Below are 22,852 nucleotides of genomic sequence, written 5' to 3' on the forward strand. Positions count from 1 at the left end.
CGCAGCGGTTCCTTAACTCCTCCCTCACCAGTGCTTTTCTGCTGCCCTGCTGGGACCGGATCATCTCTTACAGGGGAGGAGCAGGCAATCATGATAGCAAGGGAAAGCCAGAGAAAGACAAGAGCAGAATTTAAAAAGCCTCACCACCACCTCAGGGCACCTTCCTCCCTTGGCTGCAGCTAACATGCACCAGGGTAAACAGTTAGCTGTTCACTCAGGTGTTTCTCAAAATTTGTTTGTTGGATGATTTATTCATTCTTGGAATTCATGTTTTCCTTCTGCTGATTTATATTCTTTTCCAAGGATTAATTTGGGAGGAGAGCACCATCTTGGCAGCAACCAGAAACCTTCCTACACTGCTTACAGACAGACATCCCACAGATTATAAATGAAAGTGAAAATGTGTATTAACCCATATAACATTGATAAGTTATTACAGTAAAGTTACATTAAAGGATTATTATACTCCTCAGCCCCCCCACACACACACACACATAAATCCCAAATGCCATTACTATTAACATCTATTTTCTTCTATTTTAAAATCCATCCCTAGAATGTACCTATCCTTTAACATCCTAATCCTGCTAGCCTGGGCTATTCATTCACTGCCTCCCTATCAGGAACTCTACTCTTCACATTCCTGACAGGATTCTGACTGCTTCTAGGATGTCAAACACATTTATTAGCATTCTCTTTTCCCTTTAGCTTGATAAGGATTTGCTAATTGAAATGAATTAAAAATCTTTTAGCCACAATCAGTCCGGCATAAAGCTATCCATATTGTTTCTGATACGGCAATACTTTTCCTCTCAGGTCCATTTCTAACTGCCATTTCCTCCAGTACTCCATCTCAAGCTTCCTCACTACTGTCCATGCTCACTTAATGTTAAATGGTTCTCTCAGTTCATACCCCATTAACTGAATTCCTTCATGGGCACACTCCCTCTCAATCACCTTTGGAATGTGGTATAAAGGAAACTGCACTAAACTGAGGGCCTGGTTCTGATCTGTGCTCTCCCAGAAACTAGATGCATAAGAAGAGCAAAATCACTTCACCTTCCTCAGGTTTTTCATCTAAAAAATGGGATCACAGGTTCAGGGCACAGCAGAAACTTTTGGTAAATGATCCATCTATTATTTGCACAGTTTTTGAGTCCAAAAAGAGCAAATAATCTCTGTCACTTGCACTGCAAGGCAGAAACTAAGTCTATCCAGGGACAAACTTTACAACCAAGTTTAAGAAGGGCCTACTAGCAGATTGAGGGCTCTCCCACTCCTATAGACTTGATGCTCACAGTACTTCTCTCAATGGAGCTGGTCAGGGAAAATTAAATGAAGACAAAACCTCAGTACAGGCTTGTTCACCTGAGAGTTGAATGGAGTAAAAGGCTGACTTACCTTGGCTTCTAGTCAAGGCACTTCATTCACCAAAAGAGGGTCATAAGATTCCTCTTCTAAAGCAAAGACTCAAGAGTAAAGTAGAAAGCACAGGCCTAGTGTATTAACAAGCAAAATTTTTCATTAACCTTATTTACATTATAGGGTTGTTCTAAAATTATTCCTGTTATTGCAAACAAGGAGTCACTTTGTGGTTTTCCTCCAAATAGCATTGGCCCATTTACTTTTCACCCTCTACATTTATTTCCCTTCATTTATTGGATTTCTTCAAACATGCCCATTACTTACAGGCCTCTGGGCACAAGTTCAAAACCAAATGCTACAAATATATGAAATCCAGTGGCCAAAGAATATGATTTCATATAAGAGAAGAGTGGGTGGCTGTGGAGTTGAAGGAGTTTATCAGGGGAGCCAATGCCAAACCAGAAGGTACATCTTGTACCACACCCTGTAGGCGGTAGGCATTAGGAATCATTTGCTGGACTCAGTAAATTAGCAAAACCTTTAGAAGTCTGAGGCTGGATTACATTTAGGTGCCAGCAGTATAAAGTAGAATATAAAGCTGGCCAAAAAAATCATCTCTCTCCTCCAGCCTGTAGCTATATATCTGTGTTCAGGAAAGCTAGACTGAGTGCTGGAGAGAAACCTCAGGGCTTATCATGTACAGACTGGACCAATGTATGCAAACCAGGGGAGACAGACTGGTTTTAGCAGTTAACGTTTCATTTATTGGGCACACTTACTACATCAAGCACTATTCTAACAATTCAGTATAGAGATACTTAACATATATCTATATATGTATATCTGTCTATATATTTATGTATACATATATATACGTGTGAGCATATATACATTAATCTAATCCATACAAGAACCCTTTGAGGCATTTTACCAATGAGGAAAGTGAGGCACAGAGCATTCAAGTAACTTGCCCAAAGTCACAGAGCAGGTAGGTGGGAAAGCTAGGATTAAATTCAGACAGTCTGACACCAGAGACAGCCATACGGTATTGACTTTGGGGACCAAGGATGATAACCAAGTGAAGGACTTGCCTCCCCCCACTCAAAGAAAAGGGACACTTTTTTTTTGTTTTTTGACGAGAATATCCAAAGACATCATCAAAGTGGATTCAGGACTACCTAGCCCACAGGGGATTGTGTCCCATCCGTAACTGGAAGTGGGGAGGGCTGGTTCTCCAAGCTACTATTTCCCTCTTCCCTCTGTGTAAGAAACAAACACATCTCTTACAGGCCTTTAGTCCACATTTTCTTCCCTCTCCTTTACTCTTCTCCTTTGGTCCTCATTGCCTGATGTTATTATAAAGAATAATGCAGTAGTCAAGCAGGTAGGGAAAGCCTAGAATGAGCATGAGAAAAATAAAAAATGTTATGGCTACTCTTTTCCTACCTGATGCCCTGAGCTTGGTCTTGACTCCTCTGGTCTGGAAATCAGTGCAGGTTATAGACATCTCTGTTTTAAACAAGCTGTGTTTAGTTGAGTTCAATTTAAGGAGACTCATATTGTCTTAAGTGAGAAAGCACTGGACGGGGAATCTCTTTCCCTAAAATAGCAGCTGAGTGTGAGATGCTGGAGCAAATCTCATCATAACCTCTGAACCAGGTTTTATAAGGCATATAATGTAGTTTGATAAGGAGGTATAACTTCATTCAGTACCTTAGTTTGCTAGAGCTGCTATGACAAACACCATACAATGGATTGACTTAAACAACGTGTTTATTGTATCATGATTTTCAAGGCTAGAAATCCAAAATCAAGATGTTGGCAAGGTCATTCTTTCTACCAGAGTTTGTGGCCTCTGGTAATGACAGCCCTCCATCACAGGGAGCTCTCTGTCTCCTCTCTGGCTTCTCCTGACTTCTGGCCTCTACTGGTTTCTTCTGTATTTTTGTTTGTGTGTTTGTTTGTTTGCACAATAACAGTGAATTGTAGCTGAAAGAGCTGCAAGTCTCAGGCTTTATTTAAGAAGTAGTTCTTACAGAAGCTAAAAGGCAACAGGAGAGTTAAAAGAGGACAGTAAATTTAATTATTATTCTTGTTATTTTTGTGTGTGTGCTAATGAAGGTGTCAGGGATTGATTTAGGTGATGAATGTACAACTATGTAATGGTACTGTGAACAATCGAATGTACAATTTGTTTTGTATGACTACGTGGTGTATCTCAATAAAATAAAGATTAAAAAAAAAAAAGAGGACAGTAGAGAAATTCAAAGTCCCTGGCACCTATAGCTAATAGCAAACAGTAAACAGAGCCCAACTCCTAGCTATATTAAGATAAAACCTTATGCTAAAAGCCTATTTATCTGATACATTATGTCCAGCTTTTAAAAAGATTACAAGTCATAATAAAAGGCTAAATTTTTTTACAAATACAGAGACTGAAGAGACATCAGAAACAAACTCAAATATGACAGAGATTTTGGAATTATCAAGTAGGGAATTTAAAATACCTGTGATTAATATGTTAAGGACCCTAAAGGAGAAAGTAGATAACATGCAAGAGCAGATGGGTAATGTAAACAGAGAGATCGAAACACCAAGAAAGAATCAAAAAACAGTGCAAGAAATAAAAAATTCTGTAACAGAAATGAAAAATGCCTTTGATGGTCTCATCAGGAGACAAAACATGATCAAGGAAAGAATCAAGCTTGAAAATATGCCAATAGAAACTTTCCAACTGAAATGCAAAAGGAAAAAAAAGAAATGGAAAACAGAATAGCCAAGAACTGTGGGACAATTTCCAAAGGTTAAACATGCACATAACTGGAATACCAGAAGGAAAAGAAAGACAGAAAGGGACAGAAGAAATATTTGAAGTAATAATTAATGAGAATTTTCCAAAATTAATGACAGATACCACATCACAGAACCTGGAAGGTCAGAGAGTACCAAGCAGGATAAATACTACAAAATCTACACCTACGCTATAACATTCAAACTGCAAAATACTAAAGACAAAAAGGAAATCTTGAAAGAAATCAGAGAAACTGAATACTTTATCTATAGAGGAGAAGGATCGTAAGTTCACAGACTTCTCATCAGAAACCGTGCAAGCACAAGAGAGTGAAGTGAAATATTTAAGGTGTTTAATGAAAAACACACCAGCCTAGAAGTTCTAGATCTAGTGACATTATTCTTCAATGGGAAGGATAAATAGAGAATTTGCAAGACAAACAAAAACCAAGCCAGCAACTGGACTTGCAAGAAATATTAAAATAAGTTCCTTAGCAGAAAGAAAAAATGATATAGATCAGAAACTCAGATCTGCATAAATCAAGGAAGATTGTCAGAGAGGAAAAAATAAAAGTAAAATAAAATCTATTATTTTTCTCATTCTTAAATTACCTAAAAGAGAACTATTTGTTTAGAGTAAGTAATAGCAACATGATAAGTGAAATGAATGAGAGTAATGTTTTAAAAGATAAGAGGAGGAAATGAGAATACATTCTTGTAATTGGGAATACAGTCACAACACATAAAGCAGTGTATGGACTTATATTAGTTGTTTGTTCATTACAAACTCTAGGGCAACCACTAAAATGTTTTTTTTTTAAATAAGCATAATTTATATGTTAAGAGAGGACAGAAAATGAAACCATATAAATGCTCAGTTAAATAAAAAAAGGTGAAAAAAAAAGAGAGAACAAGTTAATAGATTAGAAAACAACTACAAAACAACATGGTAGACATTAAATCAGCTATATCCATAATCACTGTAAGTGTGAATGGTCTATGCACCAATTAAAAGACAGAGATTGTCAAAGTGGATTAAAAAAAAATAATAAGACCTAACTATATGTTGTCTAAAAGAAATTCACTTTACATATAAAGACACAAAAAGGTTAAAAACAAAGGGATGGGTATCATATAAATATCAAATATTTTGAAATAAAACTAATAGAATATTATAGTACTTCTGTGTAAACATATTATGGATTAATACTGAGACAAATTTTTTAAGAAACCATATAGATGGAAGAATATACTATGCCCATGGATCAGAAGGCTCAATTTTGTAAAGATATTAATTCTCCCCCATATTGCTCTATAGAGTAAGAGTAAATGCAATTAAAATCTCACCAAGCTAAAAAAAAAAAAAAAAAAAAAACAACAACAACAACAACAAAGGGATGGAGAAAGATACACCATGCAAACCAAATCAGAAGAAAGATGGAATAGCTACATTACTTTCAAACAAAACAGGTTTCAGAGGAAAGAAAATTATTAAGAATTAAAAGGGACACTACAAATGATAAAAAGGTCAATTCTCCATGAAAACATAACAATCCTTAATATATATGTGCCTAAAAACAGAGTATCAAAATACACGAGAAAAAAAATTGAGAGAATTTCAAGGAGAATTAGACAAATCTATTGTTATAGTTGGAGACGTCAACATTATTTTTTCAGTAATTATTGTATCAAACAGGCAGAGAATCAGTAAGGATAAGTTGACCTGGAAAACAATATCAATCAACTTGATTAAACTGGCATTTATAGAATACTCCATCACCAATAGCAGAATGTGCATTCATCTCATACTCACAGGGAACATTTAAGAAGACCAACCACATTCTGGGCCATAAAAGACATATTAACAAGTATCAAAGAATAGAAATCATACACAGCATGTTCTTAGAACAAAATAATATTAAATCAGAAATAATTAACAGATAGATAACAGGAAAATCCCTAAACATTTGGAGAGTAAAACAAAACACTTAAAAATAACATAAGGGTCAAAGTTCTAAATTAAAATTAAAATTTAAAAATGTATGGAATATAGCAAAAGAAGTGCTCACAGAGAAATTTATAGTATTAAATGTATATAATAAATTTAATATGTACATTTTAAAAGATGAAAGGTCTAAAATCAATAATCTAAGCTTCCACTTTAGGAAGGAAAAGTAGAGCAATTTATGTCTGAAGCAATTAGAAGGAAAGAAATACTAATAAACTAGAGTAGATATCAACAAAATTGAAAACAAGAAAACAATGGAAAAAATCAATGTAACCGAAAGGTTTGAAAAGTTCTATAAAATTGATGATGAACTTTTAGCCAACTTAACCAAGAAAAAAGGGAGTGGAAACAATTTACCAATATCAGAAATTAAGGAGGGGTCATAAATAATGATCCCATGGACATTAAAAGGATAATAAAGGAATATTATAAACAACTCTATGCCCACTAATATCTTAGTTGAAATGGATCAATTTATTGAAAGACACAAATTATCAAAACTCCCATGAGGAGAAATTGATAATCCAACAGAAATATAACTAAATAAATTGAAGTAATAATTAATAAATTTCCAAAAAGGAAATTATCAGGCCATGTGGTTTCACTGGTAAATTCTATCAAACATTTAGGGAAGTAATGATATCAATATTCCACAATCTCTACCAGAAAATAAAAGCAGAGGGAACACTTCCTAACTCATTCCATGAGGTCAGCATTACCCTAATACCAAACCAGGAAAATACATTACAAGAAAGGAAAATTATAGACTAATATCTCTCATGAACATAGATGCAAAAATCCTCAAAAAATATTTACAAATTGAATCCAACAATGCATAAAATGAATGCTATACCATGGCCAAGTGGGATTTATCCCAAGTATGCAATGATGATTCAAGATTAAAAATCAATTAATGGAATCCATCACATCACCAGGCTAAAGAAGAAAAATTCTATTATCATATTAATTGATGTAAAAAAAGCATATGACAAATGTCAATATCCATATGATAACAACTCTTAGCAAACCAGTAATAGTGGGGAACCTACTCAGCTTGATAGAGAACATCCTCCAAAAAACCTACAGGTAATATCATATTTAATGGTTATAAAACGTATGCTTTCCTCCTAAGATTGGTAATAAGGTAAGGAGGGCCCTTCTCACCACCCATATTCAACATCATACTGAATATACTAGCCAGTGCAATAAGACAAGAAAAGGAAATGAAAGATTGGGAAGGAAGAAATAAAACTGCCTTTGTTCATAGATGATCTGATTGTCTATGTAGAAATTACCTAAGAATCATTTTTTTTTTCAATTCCTGAAACTAGTAAGCAATTACAGCAAGGTCACAGGACACAGGATTAATATAAAAATTTTATTAATTTCCTCTATATCAGCAAAGAACAATTGGAATTTGAAATTAACAGTAGCACCAAAAATGAAATACTTTGGTATCAATCTAACAAAATATGGAAAGAATATTTATGTGGAAAACAATGAAACTCTGATGAACTATATTGAACAAGAACTAAGCAGAGAGATATTCTATGTTCATGGATAGGAAAACTTAGTATTTTTAAGATGTCAGTTTTTACAAACTTGATCTATAGATTCAATGCAATCTCAATCAAAATCCCAGCAAACTACTTTGTAGAGTGGCAACATGATTCTAAAGTTTATAGGGAAAGGCAAAAGACAAAGAATACTCGATACAATGCTGAAAAGTAGAACAAAGCTGGAATATCACACTACCTGATTTTGAGACTTATTATAAAGCTACAGTAATCAAGACAGTGTGGTAATGGCAAAAGAGTAGATATAGAGATCAATGGAACAGGATAGAAAGCCCATAAACAGACCCATACAAATATAGTAAATTGATCTTCAACAAAAGAGCAAAGGCAATTCAATGAAGAAAGGATAATCTTTTCAACATATAATGCTGGAGCAATTAGACATCCATATGCATAAAAGGAATCTAGACATAGATTTTACACCTTTAACAAAAATTTACTTGAACTATATTGTAAATCTAAACATAAAATGCAAAACTATAAAACTTTTAGAAGGTTACAGAAAAAATTCTAGGTGACCTTGGGTGTGGTAGTGATGTTTTAGATTCAAAACCAAAAGCACAATCCAACATAGAAAAAATAAGTTGGACTTCATTAAAGGTAAAAACCTCTGCTCTGTGAAAGACACTGTTAAGAGAGTGAAAAGGTATGTCACAAATTGCAAGAACATGTCTGCATATCAGATACACATATCTGATAAAGGACTTAACTAAAATATACCAAACAAACACTAAAAAATGAGAAAACAAACCAATTTTAAAATAGGCAAAATATTTGAACAGACATCTCACAAAAGAAGTTACAGAGATAGAAAAAAGCATAAAAGATGCTCAGCATTGTTTGTCACGAGGAAGTTACAAATAATAAAACAATGAGATACCCACTACACACCTATTAGGATGCCTCAAATCCAAAAACTCAATACTGGTGAATATGCAGAGGAACTCTCATTCATTGCCAGGAGGATAAAGTCACTTTGGAAGGCAGTGTGACAGTTTCTTACAAAACTAAATACAGCCTTTACCATTCGATCCAGCAATCATGTTCCTAGGTATTTACCCAAAAGAGTTGAAAACTTATGCCCACATGAAAATTTACAGCAGCCTTATTCATTATTGCCCACAACTAGAAGCAACCAAGATGTTATTGATTAGATGAATGGATAAACAAACTGTGCAATGGAACATTATTCAGTGATAAAAAGAAATTACTTTTCAGGCTACGAAAAGACATGGATAAACTTTAAATACATACTGCTATTTGGAACAAGTCATTCTTAAAAGGCTACATACTGTATGATTGCAACTATATGATATTGTGGAAAGGCAAAACTACAGAAACAATAAAAATATCACTGGTTACCAATGATTGAGGGGGGTAGAGAGATGAATAAGTGGAGACAGGGAATTTTTAGGACACTAAAACTCTTCTGCATGACACTGTAACATTGGATACATATGACATTATGCATATATCTAAACCTATAGTACTTTATAGCACAAAGAGTGACGCTTAATATAAATAATTACCAAAAAAAAATCATTTTAGGAGGTCAGGGGATATCTACCTGGAGATACGTTTGAAACAACTTTGCTGAAGAGGATGGGGGAAATAGTGCTGACCTTAAAGTAACTCTGAAAATTATTTGAGTTTATAAGACTAAAAACAAAAGGAAATGTATAAAATCACTATACACTGTTATATAAGTTGTTTTCTATGGGGGTACTTGTTGGCAATTCTGATACTCCTATATATGTATACTGGAATTGAACACTTATAAAAATGGATAGCAGATGATGGGGGCCAGGTTTCTCACTATTTGAGTGGGAGTTTACAGATAAGCAAGAGAGGGGGCTACAATGATCTATGTAGAGAGATCATGTTGGAAACATCAGTGTGAATTCATGTATGGCTTAATATAAATACAGCTGGTTGCATATAGAAATATTTCTAGATATATATATGTATATATGTGTGTGTGTGTGTATATATATATATATGGGTTAGTATACACACATATTTCCTTGCTCTGTTAGTTAAGAAGTTGTAGATGCAAAGACACTCCAATAGCAAGAATTGCACCCAGCACAAAGAGTTAATATTTTAAAATATTAAAATGTACAATTTGCAACAAAAGATTACAAGACAAACAAAGAAACAGGAAATGATGGCCTATCCACAGAAAGAGGATAAAAATCCAGAAAATATCAATGAAAAAGATAAGACTATGGATATCCTGGGCAAAGACTTTTAAAAAAATAACTTCAATATGTTCAAGGAGATGAAGGAAAATACAAAGAAAGAAAGAAAGGATATCAGGATAACAATGAATGGACAAAACGTAATCTCAATAAAGAGATAGAAAATTTTAAAAAGGAACCAAACAGAGCTACTGAAGTTAAATACCACTGTAACTGAAAATGAAAAGTTACCAGGAGGTTCATCAGCAGATTGGAGCTGTCAGAAGAAGAATCAGCAAACTAAAGACAGGACAAGTGATATGAGTCAGGATGAGGAGCAGAAATAAAAGAAAATTATAAAAAGCAAAAATAGCGTAAGAGACCTCTGGACACCATCAAGCATACCATTTTCAATAATGCCACCAGGTCATTTTTGATAATGGATAGGATACCTAGACAGAAGATCAATAAGGAAATAAGAGATTTGAACAATACCCTAAACCAACTAGACCTAAACTATATATATAAAATATGTCAACCAACAACAACTGAATGCACATTGTTCTATAGTGTACATGGATCATTCTCCAGGATAGACCACATCATAGGTCACAAAACAAGTCACAACAAATTCAATACCATCGAAATCATACAATGTAACTTGTCCAACCATTATGGAATGAAGCTATAAATCCATAAGTGAGGGAGAACTGGAAAATTCGGAAATATGAAGAATATACACTTAAACAACCAATAGGTTAAAGGGGAAATTAGGAAATATCTTATGGAAAATGAAAATGAAAATACAACACACCAAAACCTATGAGATGCAGCAAACACAGTGCTGAGAGGAAAATCTATAGCTCTAAATGCTTACATCAAAAAAGAAGAAAGATTTCAAATCAGAGAGCTGACATCAAAATTGGAAAAATGAGAAAAGGAAGAACAAACTAAACCCAAAGTGAGCAGAAACAAGGAAATAATAAAGATCAGAGAGGAGATACATTAAATAAAAAATAAAAAACAGTAGAGATAATCAACAAAACCAAAAGTTGGTTCTTTGAAATGATCAATAAAATTGACAAACGTTTAGCTAGACTGATGAAGGAAAAAAGAGAGAGGACACAAATGAATAAATTAAGTAATGCAAGAGTGAACATTACTACCAACCCCACTGAGATAAAAATAACTGTAACAGGACACTGTGAACAAATATGTGCCAACAAATTAGATAACCTAGATGAATTGGACAAATTCCAGCAAATACACAAACTACCTACATTGACTAAAGAAGAAATAGAAAATCTCAACAAATAACTAGTAAAGAGATTGAATCAGTAAACAAAATCCTTCTAACAAAGAAAAGCTGAAGGTCAGATGGCTTCACAGGGGAATTTTACCAACATTCCAAGAAAATTTAACACCAATCCTGCTCAAACTCTTCCAAAGAATTGAAGAAGAGGGAACATTCCTTAATTCATTCTACAAGGTCAGCATCACCCTCATATCAAAGCCAGATAAAGATACCACAAGAAAAAAATTACAGACCAATATCTTTTATGAATATAGATGCAAAAATCCTCAAGAAAATACTAGCAAACTGAATCCCACAGCAAATTAAAAGAATTACACACCATGATCAAGTGTGACTTATTCCAGGAATGCAAGAGTGGTTCAAAATAAGAAAATCAACTAATGTTATACACCACATTAACAGAATAAAGGAAAAAACAAACACATACTTATCTTAATTGAGAAAGAAAAGGCATTTGACAAAATCCAGCACACCTTCTGAATAAAAACACTTAGAAATAGAAGGAAACTTCCTTCACATGATAAAGGGCATATATGAAAAACCCACAGCGGACATCACTCTTAATGGTGAAAGACTGACAGCTTTCTCTCTAAGATCAGAAAAAAGAAAAGGAGGTTCAATCTCATCACTGTTACTTAACATTGTATTGGAAGTTCTAGCCAGTCAAGGAAAGGAAATAAAAGGCATCCAAATTGGAAAGAAAGAAAGGAAAATTTCCCTATTTGCATATAAAATGATCCCATGTACAGAAAATCCTGAAAAATCCACAAAAAAGTTCCTATAGCTAACACATGAATTCAGCAAACTAGCAAGGTACAAGATCAACACCTCAAAATCAGTAGTTTCTATGCACTAGTAAGGAACCATCTGAAGAGGAAATCAAGAAAAAATTCCATTTAAAAGAGCCAGTAAAAGAATCAAACATCTAAGAATAAATCTAACCAAGGATGTAAAGGTCTAATATAGAGGAAACTACGAAACATTGCTAAAAGAAATCAAAGAAGATTTAAATAAATGGAAGGGCATTCCATGTTCACAAATTGGAAGACTAAATGCTGTTAAGATGTCGATTTTACACAAAGTAATTTACAGATTCAATGCAATCCCAATGAAAATTCTAACAACTTTCTTTGCATAAATGGAAAAGCCAAAAATCAAATTTATATGGAAGAGTAAGGGGCCCCAAATAACTAACGACATCTTGAAAAAGAAGAGTGAAGTTGGAGGACTCACACTTACCGATCTTAAAACGTATTACAAAGACACAGTAATCAAAGCATTATGTTACTGGCACAAGGACAGACTTTTAGACAAATAGAATCAAACTGAGAACTCAGAAATCAACCTCACATTATGGCCAACTGATTTTTGTCAAAGGTTCCAAGTCCACTTAAAGGGGAAAGAAAATTCTCTTCAAAAAATGGTGCTGGTCTGGATTGTTGCTGAAGTTCTCTATCACGGTGCTTGCCCTTGTGGAGCTCGTTACTGCAAAGGAGAGGCTAAACCTGCTTATAATTGTGCCTAAGAGTCTCCCCCAAAGTACCTCTTTGTTGCTCAGATGTGGCCCTCTCTTTCTAGCTAAGCCAACTCTGCGGGTGAACTCTGCCCTCCCCACTACGTGGGACCTGACTCCCAGGGGTGTAAATCTGCCTGGCAATGTGGGATACAACTCCCAAGGATGAATCTAGACCCAACATCGTGGGATTGAGAACGCCTTCTTAACCAAAAGGGGGATGAGAAATGAAACAAAAAAAAGTTTCAGTGGCTGAGAGATTCCAAATGGAGTTGAGAGGTCACTCTGGTGGGCATTCTTATGCACTGTATAGATAACCCATTTTAGGTTTTAATGTATTGGCATAGCTAGAAGTAAATACCTGAAACTGTCAAACTGCAACCCAGTGACCTTGACTCTTGAAGATGATTGCATAACAATGTAGATTACAAGGGGTGACAGTGTGATTGTGAAAACCTTGTGGCTCACACTCCCTTTATCCAGTGTATGGATGGATGAGTAGAAAAATGGGGACAAAAACTAAATGATAAATAGGGTGGGGGGGATGATTTGGGTGTTCTTTTTTACTTTTATTGTTTATTCTTATTTCTACTTTTTCTAATATAAGGGAAATGTTCAAAAAATAGATTGGTGTGATGAATGCACTATATGATTGTACTGTGAACAGTTGATTGTGCACCATGGATGAAAGGTATGTGAATATACCTCAGTAAAATTGAATTTTAAAAAAACGGTGCTGGGTAAACTGGCTCTCCTTCACAAAAGAATGAAAGTGGACTCCTCCTTCATACCATGTACCAAATTCAACTCAAAATGGATCAAAGGCCTGAACATAAGAGCCATAACTATAAAATTCCTAGAAGAAAATATAGGAAAGTATCTTCAGGACCTTATGTTAGGTGATGCTTTCTTAGGCTTTTCGTTTTTATTCATCCCTAGTATTAATGTAGTGTTGGTAAAATATTCCTATTAAATATAGTCTTTTATATGTAATGGGTAGTTTTTCCATACCACTCTGTTATTAACTCTCTGCACCAGTGTCATACCTTATAAGTATATCATGCTAACACTTACTTAGGTTTGTGGTGCTACTCTGTGGTTACATGCCTTTAAACAACCATTTACAAACTTGTTCACCTTTAATGCATCACTGATACTTATACTCCCATTAATGAACCATAGTCAAAAAGCTTTCTTAGGCTTTATACCAAAGCACAAAAAAACAAAATAAGAAAATAGATAAATGGGACCTCATCAAAATTAAAAACTTTTGCACCTCAAAGTATTTTATTATGAAAGCAAAATGACAGCCTACACAATGGGAGAAAATAACTTGGAAACCACATATCTGATAAAGGGTTCAATATCCAGAATACATAAAGAAACCCTTGAACTCAACAACAAAAGACAAACAAGCCAATGAAAAATGGGTTAAAGACTTAAAAAAACATTTCCCCAAATAAGATATCCAAATGGTGAAAAGGCACATGAAAAGATATTCAGCATCATTAGCCATTAGGGAACTGCAAATCAAAACCACAATGAGATACCATTTCACACCCACTAGAACTGCTTCTATTAAAATAAAACAGAAAATTACAATTTTTGTAGAGGATGTGGAGAAATAGGAACACTTATTCCTTGTTGGTGGGAATGTAAAATGATGCAGCTGCTGTGGAATACAGATTGGCAGTTCCTCAGAAAATGAAATGTAGAATTGCCATATGACCCAGCAATCCCACTTCTAGGTATATACCCAAAAGGACTGAAAGCAGGGACTTGAACAGATTTTTCCCATGAATGTTCAAAGTGGCATTATTCACCATTGCTAAAAGATGGAAGCAACCCAAGTGTCCATCAACCCATGAATGGATAAGCAAAGTGGTATATACACATAATGGAATATTACTCAGCTGTACAAAGGAATGAAACTCTGATACACATGACAACATGGATATACCTCAAAGGCATCATGTTCAGGGAAATAAGCCTGACACAAAAGGACAAATATTAAATTATCCTACTAATATGAAAAAAGTAGAATAAGCAAACTCATAGAGACAGAATCTAGAATATAAGTTACCAAGGCATGGGGCAGGGGTAGGGAATAGCAAGTTAAAACTTAACAGGTACAGAGTTTCTATTTGGACTACAGAAAAGCACTGAATTATATATTTGAATGTGGTTAAAAGGGGAAATTTTAGGATATATACATATATATATGACTAGAACAAAAATTTTAAAAATATCCATGGAACTGCTCAACACAAACAGTGAACCATAAGGTAAACCATGGGCTATAGTTAAAAGTACAATTATAAAAACATGCTTTCATTAATTCTAACAAATGTACCACACCAATGCAAGGTGTTAAAAACAGGGTGGCATATGGGAATACCATATTTTATGCATGATCTTTCCGTAAACTCACAACTTCTTAATTAAAAAAAAAGGAATAAGGTACACTCTGCCAAGTGAGTTGATAATCATCAAAAAGAATGTTCACAAGGGAGAGAAAAGAAAAAGAAAGTGGAAAAATCATGTTGTCAGTCCCTGAAAAGGAAGTTATTTTTTAGATGGTTTTTTTTGTTCCTTTTATGAAGGAAAAGTAGCTTATCGTAATAGAATAAGCTCAATTTCACACAAGTATATTTTCTGAGCCATTTAAAATACCATGTATTTTAAAGCCATTTATTTTAAATGATTCATTTGCAAAGCGTGTAAAACTTCCCAAGAAGAATGTCTGTTCTCAAAACAATTAAAAAGTGTACTAATTCTAATATTGAACTGATGTTTTCAAAAAATTAATATTAAGAAATGGGTTTTGCATTTGGGTATATTGAAACTGCTTGCATATAGGAACCAAATTCAGATAAAAACTACTTGACTCTTCAGTTGACTTAAGACTTCTAGATTTACCCTAAAGGCTACACTTAGTGAAAAAGATGAAGAAGTCAAAGGAGGGGTCATTATCTAAGTTATGCATAAGAACATTCACTTAGTGAGGAACAAAATCTGAACTTGAATTATCCTGATTGATTATCCAGAACTATTGAATTTATCAAGAAATAACTTGGTTTCGTTTGCCTTCAATCCTCTTCTCAATATGAAGTGATGTGGTCCACCATCTCTGAGACACTCCCACTAAGGTAACCTTCCTGGAGAGGCTCTGGTTTGTGCTGACCAATTCACACTGTCACTCAGAGACATGGACACATACTCACAAGATGGCTACTTGGGACCTCTGAAGGGAATGCTTTCCTGTGTGAAGGAAAAATTATTTAACAGGGCTCTAGTCGGTGCCCCTGATTATATCAGCCTCAGGCTCTAATGAGCTCACTAAGCCAGACTACCAGCTATAACTATTTGACACCAAAGTGTAAGGAAATTGTACATAGACTGAAAAAATTTTTTATGTAATTCCAGCATTTGCATCTCATTTAGAATGAAAAACAGTGAGGCCTATGAGTATGAATAATAGGGGGAAAAGATAACAGGAACATTTATTTTTCATCAAAAAAAATTCAATTGCTTTCGAAAGCAGGACAAATCATTTCTCTTTTATTCAAACTAGTTTGCCTATCCCTTGAAATTACAAATGATGACATAATCAAAGTCAAAATTGGCAAAATAGAGAATGTGCAGCTTGAGTCTGGTTTCTCTTCAATTTTCATTTCCCCTAGGCCTCATTTATATTTGTTTCAGACACTTTCCCTTGTGACCCAATATAATCTGATTCCCTACCACATCTCCTCTAACAAGAACATCCAAAACTATTTTGCAGAGCTCCTATAAATAACTCTTTAACAGTGTTTAAAAGATAATACTCAGAAGAAAGCTTTAACTCCAGAAGTAAAGGGGCATGGAAAAAAAGGATCCTTCCAAAACAGTGCCTAAGATTGTGCCTATATGTTGCCAGTCATTTTGACTGATCTATTTTACCCACTAACTTAACAAAATTGACTGATTAGTTTTTCTTTAAATAGAAATAGCCGCAAAGAGGTAAAAGGGGAAGGAAAAACATTCTGACTTGTCAGAGTGAAGTAATGGAGATGGAGGCAGTCTCCTGACTGAAAGGCTATTATTCGATGACAAAGCAAAATGGCAAAACTATGGACAGTCATCCAGAGACCATATTCTACTGTCATTGTACAAGGTTAGAGACGGAGCTGGTGTTCTTCTTTGTAGAGAGATCTGACATCTAAGAAATGGCCATTCTTTGGCATTTGGATAAATAATTTTTAATCTTTCCATTGCTCCTTCTGTCCCCTCCTGCTCCTGTAGGTTTCTTCGCACTGCTCCACTGCCTATCCAGCTCTCTTCTTTCGAGCATTAACTGATTGCACCTTCAGGTTCTTTACCTCAGAGCCCTATTTATCTTTCACCTTATTTACTCAATATTAAACCAGTATTGTTGGTTTCATAATTGTACTGAGGGAAGAAAACACTACCAGGTGGTTTTTAAATGCATATGTCAATTTTATGATGCATCCCAATTTCAGAAATGTAAGAGAAAATGTAAGAGAAAAATGTCTTAGAAGAAGTATGGTAACAGATGACTATTTGAAAATTTAAAAAAGAACTGTCTATAAGATTCAAAGAACTGAATCTCTAATAGTTGGAATTAAAATTATTATAGTCTATTGCAGACAGATGGGAAGATGGTGCCCTGGTGGTTAGAAACAGTATGTACCCCAGAAAATCATGTTCTTAAAGTTAATACATTCCTTGAGTGTAAACCTATCGATACATAGGTGTTCATGAGGTTACTTTAGTTAAGGTGTGGCCCAGGGTACATCTTAATCTTCTTAGTGGAGTCCATTATAAATGGGATGAATACAGGGAGAGAGAAAGCCGAGAAAGCCAGACAATGAAAGTAACGAAACCCAGAAGAGAAGGGAGAGACCAGCAGACGCTGCTGTGTGCCTTGCCATGTGATGGAGGAGTCCACGATTGGTAGCTGTTTTTCAGGAAGAAAGCATAGTCTTGATAATATCTTGATTTGGACACGTTTATAGCCTCAAAACTGTAAGTTTTTAAGCTAATAAATTCCCATTGTTAAAGCCAAATCATTTCATAGTATATTGTTTTCAGCAGCCTAGCAAACTAAATCAGTGTCCCACTTTGCAATCCATTTAGATCAGTTAACTGCACATTCTAAACACTCATAACATCACTGAGGAGATTTTTAATGTGAGTTGGGGTGGATGGGGGCAGGCAGGGGGCAAGGGTATCTGCTCACATTCCCATAGGGTTCTTTCATTAAGAAATGTTATACTGTACAATGATCACTCTATTAGCCACAGGCTTTTTCTTACAAGTCATGCTCTAGTTCTCGTCAGCTTAATTACATAGATACCAAGCATGCAGCCAATAAATTTTGACTGACTGATTTAGTTACCATCATTTCAGGGATATTAACATTGGAGCAGCATTAATACCAAATAGCCTCCATCTGCATTTCTGAGAGTAAGGATGTCTGTTCCCTTTAATTCTATCAGGTACTTCTAATGGAAAGGAAGTTTCCCTGTAAGGACAACCACCTCTCAGAGGCAAACATAATAAAACCAAAATTCACAATCTCTATCAATTACTTCTCTTCCTGCTTCAACACTTTCCTTCTCACCCCCAAGCAAATAACTTTTTTTTTTAATTAGAGAAGTTGTGGTTTTACAGAACAGTCATGCATAAAATACAAGATTCCCAAGTACCAACCTATTATTAACACCTTGCATTGTTGTAGTACATTTGTTACAAATGATAAAAGCACATTTTTATGATTGTACCATTAACTATAGTCCATCATTTACATTAGGGTTCATTGTCTCTGTAGTGCAGTTCCATAGATTTTTAAAAAATTTTATTCAATTGTCATCAGATTGTATAAATATTTTGCCTTTTAAATAATAGTTTATGTTCCAATAGAAAATTGAACTCTAAATACTTATTCTGATTGATTTCCCCAAAGGGACTGACGGCCTCCACCTTGCACTGTGCTTTCTCTTCAAGACAGTTTCACTGATCTCCAAAATCCTGCCACAAACTCTACATTATAGCACAGAATAATTGACAATGACTTAAAGGGTAAGTTACATATCAAAATCTATGTATTCCTTCCCATTCAGATCATTTCTTTGTTTCTGTCTAAAATAACCCATTTTAGAAATCATCATAAAAAGATGTCACTCTTATTTTGATGTCTCTAACCACATAAGCCATCCTGGGACAGCCCCATAACTGTTTTTCTTTGATGAACTGATCAAAAGTCCCCCGGCTAATTCTATCATCTGGGAAGCAGACAGAGGCATGGAAGGCGGGCAACTGCCGATCACGCTAATTCTGCTTCAACTACTATGCCGCCACTGTGCAAAGATGCTAATTCTTCTTTGGGTGTTGACCAAAAAGAAATGAGAAGGAGAAGGAGCACAGGCAAGAAAAACAGGCTGCTATTCCTGGATATATAAAAATATACCTTTGGAAGTGGTTTAGTAAGGAAAAAATATTTTTTAACTCCCACTGCAACATTTGTCAGTCTAATTTCTTCCTGAATAAACAGTGCTCTGTTGGACATCAATGATGCAAAAAGCTTTTCAGCTAAATGACTTTTTTGTTTGTTATTAAAGTTATCTATCCATGTGGATTGTCGTCTCTAACCACTTGCTTCTCTGGGTTTAAGGCAAAGTCATATATTGTGCCCAAATAGTCCCTTCATTTTTAAGAGAAGAGCCACAAGGACAAATCATGAGACATTTAAATGCTGGGAACTTCCTAGCCTGAGTATTCTTTCTCAGGAGTCAGCTTACCCCACCAATGCCTTTATTCATGTGGGATATAATGCTATTTCATTTTCCTCTGATTATCTTACATCCCTGGAGAGAGCTTGACTCATGATATAATTATATGCTCGGCCTGTTCCCACTGAGAGTTGCTCCAGACTGTCACTTGCCTGCCCCCCACTGATCTTCCACTCCAATGCCAAAGAGCACAGAACTCTGCCAGAAACAGAGTGACACTTTTTGCAAAATCGTTAATTATTTGGTTCTCGGAGAGCGGTTTGCGATGGAGGTTAGTGACTCACTGCAGAGCCAGCCTGGCTCACGGTCTGTGGGGCTGGCCAGCCAAGCCTGTCTATTTCTCTTTAGTGGTCGGTAAAATGTTTCCAAGAAGACAGATTTTTAGGCATGTGGGGATTAAGGTTTATTTCACAGAAAATATGATTACCTCTATTAGAGTCACGGCATATTCTTTTGTAAGCCAGCTTGAAGATGATCACAATCAATGGCTTGCTATCAGCCTTGTCATTCCACTCGTCCTGAAAGAAAATAAGGGCTGTGGAATTCCAGTTCTAAAAGGGCATGGGGAAATCACCTTTTCTAGTTGCTTGACTTCAGATAAGTAAATGGCCTTTTCACTTTTTACAGTAACTTCCAGGGCTGGGAACTCCTTAATCATCTCATTCAAGAGCTATACCAGAACTTTATTTTCTAGCACTCAGTGTCTTTTTTTTTTTTTTTCTGGTCACAAAGGATTTAAAGCTCATGTCAAATCTCACTTCCTCAGGGAGGCCTTTCCGGACCCTCTAATCCAATTTAGGTGTTGTTCTATGCTTTTTTTTTTTTTCCGTCATGGCATCCAGTTCTTCCTCCATAGCTTCTGTCGTAATTTATAGTTATATATTTATTTGCCTGATTATTTACTTAAAGTCTCTCTCCTCCCAGTTCATGGAAAATTCCATGAACAAAGACCATATCTGTTTGATTTGTTTACTTCTATATTATTAAACCAAGAGTTTCACACAGTACCTGGCAGAAAGTCAGCCCATAATACAGAGTAATCATTATTATCATTGTCATGATTAACTGAATGAAAGAAGTATTCAGCATCCATGCAAATAAATTCTTTATTCTTTTAAAGACTATGGCTCCTCTCTCTCCATTTTTTCCCATTTTTCTCTTGGACTTATTCCCTCATGTGCCATAAAGTATCCTGGATCTTTTCTAAATGGAAAACCATAAGGGAAAAGAGTCTATACTTTTTTCTGACACTGCAGTGCTGGGTCCTCCTCATGGCCATGGAGCAAATCCAAATTGCTTTCTTCCCAGAAAGTCTCAGGAGCTTCATATTCATAGTGTAATTTCATCAAGAGCACCTAAAGCACTGCATCAGAAATAGCCAATTTTTCCTCCCAAATATCCTTTTTACCCTAAATGACTCCCTGAATTGGCTGGAAAGTCATTTCCCTGTGCAGCTACTGCCTGCAACACTGCCATGGGGCACAGTAAGAAAAGAAGTCAAGTGAACAGAATAAGGGGAATGTCAGACCAAATCTGCTCTTGCTGGGGAAGGCAGGTTGTGAGTTATGGAGAGGGTTAGCTGCCTGAATGTGGAATTATCCCACACCCTCTGCTCCTCAGTTGTGTACACTAACCCATATTTTCTATAACATGCATCTCCCCAAGGCCCCAGAAGGAAAGGGCCCCATAGTGCTTTCATTCCAACTGGCCTCACTGGGCACAAGATAAGCTGTCGATCATCTTCTCTGCCACTCTCTGAGCAACTGTTGAAAAAGCTCTATTCTTGGAATCAAGATAACTGGGATGTCACCACTACTCTGCCATTTATGAATTAAGAGTGTTTGAACAAGGACTTCACTTCTCTGGGTATCAAATTACTTAGTTATAAAATAGGGATAGTATTAAACTACCTCATAAAATTATTCTGATCAATTAAATAATAACAATAATAATAATAATAATGTGTGAAATCCCAGAGCCTAGCACTTCATAGGATCTCCATTAAGTATTTACAGTATCTGTTGAACCAAGATACCCAGGATAAAACATAGACTGATTGAAATGTGATTTTTACAATTTTTTCAGTATCATCAAACATTTTTTTAACTACTACTCTAGGCAGAGCGCTGGGAACTCAATTAAGCAAAAGGCCTTTCCCTTAAGGAGCATGTGACTTAGTTGAAGAAACACAGAAGATAGACTATGTAGTGCATGGCAATAGAAAGCAATGCACATTGAGCACCACATGAATGGCCTAAAAAATAGGTGCCTCAAATACCACAGATTGAAACTACTCCAGAGGGTGGTGCTATCATAGACATGGAGGAGATAATGTCAATTTTGTGCAAACTTTGCTGTGTAACAAACTATCCCAAAACTTAGTGACTGAGGAAAAAAGATTTCTTATTTTTCATGATCCTGTGAGTAGACTGGAATGCCCTTCTGCTAGTCTCCTCTGGGCTCACTCTTGAAGCTGTATTCAACTGGAGGCTCTGTTGGGATAGTAGCTGCTGTTGGCTGTTGACTTCTCCTCTATGTGACCTCATACCCTCCATTAGACTAGCCTGCTCTCCTTACAGTGAGGTGTCAGCGGAGCATTCCAAGATGGTGAAAGTGGAAATTGCAAGGCCTCTTGAGGCTCAAGTTCCAAAACTCGTACTATGTCATTTCCACTTCAGAAGGCTAGTCCCAATTTAAGGGTGTGGCAGGGAGTAGCAAAGGTCAATATAAAGCCTCCCTGGTTACTACACAATCAGTCAATCCCTTAAGGGTATGTAAGATGTCCTATGAACTATTTTCTCAATGACTAATATAGAATCTGGAACAGAGTAAGAACTCAATAAAGGTTTGTAAATAAGTAAGGGAAGGAAAAATAATGAGCAGATATTTAATTGCATGCATGCATACTAAGTGTAATAAAAATAATGTTTTTGACTTCTACTTCTGGAGGAAAAAGTAACATATTGGATTGACCCTCCTGACTTAAACAATGAAATAACTGGAAAAATACATGAAATAACAGTTTCAGATGCTGGATAACAGGCAGTGCAGGACAGTAATCCCTGGGAGAAGGTAAACATACAAGGTGAGCCCTACAATCATCCCAAATTACTGCCTATAAAGAGTTCTAAGATATGTTGCAGGCAGGGGAAATCCAAACAGAGCCTGGTGGGCTCCCTGACTCTAGGAGACAGAGTTCACTGTCTGAGGAGTCCAAGTTCACCAGAATCTGTGGAGAACAGAACCAAAAGGAGAGAAAAGAGTGTCCAGAGAAAGATGGAGAATTCTGAAGATCTGCAGATGGTTGCCT

General features: G+C 35.7%; 1 long non-coding RNA gene across 2 annotated transcripts in view; it reads right to left on the minus strand.

Annotated features, from left to right (window-relative positions):
- LOC119524750 overlaps positions 1–22,852 on the minus strand; it is an 88,716-nt gene that overhangs the window by 52,968 nt on the left and 12,896 nt on the right. For both annotated transcript variants that reach the window (XR_005214872.1, XR_005214873.1), the window contains exon 2: positions 19,970–20,060. This is a non-coding gene — a long non-coding RNA (uncharacterized LOC119524750). The remainder of the gene's footprint in view (positions 1–19,969; positions 20,061–22,852) is intronic.

The sequence above is a fragment of the Choloepus didactylus genome, chromosome 2 (assembly GCF_015220235.1).
Source record: "Choloepus didactylus isolate mChoDid1 chromosome 2, mChoDid1.pri, whole genome shotgun sequence".
Taxonomy (NCBI): Eukaryota; Metazoa; Chordata; class Mammalia; order Pilosa; family Megalonychidae; genus Choloepus; species Choloepus didactylus.